Source organism: Saccopteryx leptura, chromosome 3 (genome assembly GCF_036850995.1).
Source record: "Saccopteryx leptura isolate mSacLep1 chromosome 3, mSacLep1_pri_phased_curated, whole genome shotgun sequence".
NCBI lineage: Eukaryota > Metazoa > Chordata > Mammalia > Chiroptera > Emballonuridae > Saccopteryx > Saccopteryx leptura.
In genome coordinates, this window is record NC_089505.1 from 354,681,409 (window position 1) to 354,683,647 (window position 2,239).

Below are 2,239 nucleotides of genomic sequence, written 5' to 3' on the forward strand. Positions count from 1 at the left end.
TCCTTCCAATCACTCTGTTTTTATCTTCTTGTTTATTTTTTTCATAAGCACTTATTTCAACCTGAGATTGCCTGGTACCTTTCTTCGTTTACTCATTTACTGTCTTTTACAGAGCATAGTAGATGTAAGCGCATGGTTCTGAGGGGCATTTCTACAAACCTAGTACTTCATAGAAGCTCAAAAACGTGTACTTTCAATGAGTGAATGAATGAATGGGTACACAAATAGGCAGAGGTTGCGACGTGGTGTGTGTATTTTTTCTGTTTCTGTATTCAAATGTGACAATTCGCTTTCCGTGGACGCCCTCGTGGTGGTGGCAGCAGGCGCGCCGTCAGCATGCAGAACGACGCCGGCGAGTTCATGGACCTGTACGTGCCGCGGAAATGCTCCGCCAGCAACCGCATCATCGGCGCCAAGGACCACGCGTCCATCCAGATGAACGTGGCCGAGGTTGACAAAGTGACTGGCAGGTTCAACGGCCAGTTTAAAACCTATACTATCTGCGGGGCTATTCGCAGGATGGGCGAGTCAGACGACTCCATTCTCCGCCTGGCCAAGGTCGACAGCATCGTCTCAAAGAACTTCTGACTGGAGAGCATCACAGATGAGAAATTTGTCATAAATAAATGGTGAAAACTCAAAAAAAAACACAAAAAAAACAAAAAAACAACAACAAAAAAACAACAAAAAAACAAATGTGACAATTCAATAATACTTCAAACAGTCGAACCAGTACAATGCAATGAAAGCACCCTTGTGATCCACTATCCAGACAACGTGATCTTGAGGTGCAAAGGATGATGTGTGCCGTTATGTCTTTGACAGAATGGGTGTGTATATGTATGCAATATCTTACATCTATGTAAATCAACATTTATGAGTTAAGTATTCAAAAGGGTGGAATACCAGAAAGAGTACGATTCATTCCCTCCATTGCGGGGCTTATAGGCAAGGAGAACATTAGAGATGGTCTGGAAAGTGCTTCCCTGTGAAGCGATGTATCGGCGACCAGGGGTCTACTTTAGAGAAACTCTGGAGCAGACAAGAGCTGGCGTGTAGGTGCTGACTGGAGTTCTTTTTTTTTTTTTTTTTTTTTTTTTTTCATTTTTTTTTTTCTGAAGCTGGAAACAGGGAGAGACAGTCTGACAGACTCCCGCATGCGCCCGACCGGGATCCACCCGGCACGCCCACCAGGGGCGACGCTCTGCCCACGAGGGGGCAATGCTCTGCCCATCCTGGGCGTCACCATGTTGCGACCAGAGCCACTCTAGCGCCTGAGGCAGAGGCCACAGAGCCATCCCCAGCACCCGGGCCATCTTTGCTCCAATGGAGCCTTGGCTGCGGGAGGGGAAGAGAGAGACAGAGAGGAAAGTGCGGCGGAGGGGTGGAGAAGCAAATGGGCGCTTCTCCTGTGTGCCCTGGCCAGGAATCGAACCCGGGTCCTCCGCACGCTAGGCGACGCTCTACCGCTGAGCCAACCGGCCAGGGCCTGACTGGAGTTCTGACTCACCACAGGCCCTCTGGTGTATTTTGGTTGAGAACCACTTCACTCGGTTAGCGAAAGGAGCATGTCTGTATAGCTCCCTGCCATTGCAAGCGACGAGTAGCTGTTGACAATTGGCCATGCTCTGGGGCCCCAGGAGCCTTTAGATTTGAAATGCTTTCAGTTTTCTCATTTCTTTTGCTTCTCATTTTCACCTTCTATGTGCAACTCCTAGTTTCCAACTTCCAAAAAAAACCTCTGAGCTGGTAGGAAAAAATTTTTTTCTGGGGAACTTTCAAACATTTGTAAATTGCCATTGATTGCTTTCCCGCCACCACAGCTAAGGCATGTCTGCACCATCTACTAGTAGTCTAATGTCGAGAGTCTGCCCTTCGGGATGGCCCCGGTATAATTATTGTGCCCCGCCTGAGCTGTGGTGGCACAGTGGATAAAGCGTCGACCTGAAATGCTGAGGTCGCCGGTTCGAAACCTGCACTTGTCTGGTCATGGCACATATGGGAGTTGATGCTTCCTGCTCCTCCCTCCTTCTCTCTCTCTCTCTCTCCTCTCTAAAATGAATCAATAAAAAAACAAACAAAACTAATTATTGTGCCCAAGCACTGTCTGCCATTTTTTGAGTATGGCACTCTTTAAGGGGGTAGAGGGAGCAGTGGTATTTTCTATAATTCAAAAAAAAAAAAAAGTGACTATGGTACTGAGATGTGGATAAGAGAAACTCCATAAGAGTGGTGGTGT

General features: G+C 47.4%; 1 pseudogene; it reads left to right on the top strand.

Moving 5' to 3' along the window:
- The first annotated feature begins 292 nt into the window (after positions 1-292).
- Positions 293-642, top strand: LOC136398073 (small ribosomal subunit protein eS21 pseudogene; annotated as a pseudogene).
- The last annotated feature ends 1,597 nt before the right edge of the window (positions 643-2,239 follow it).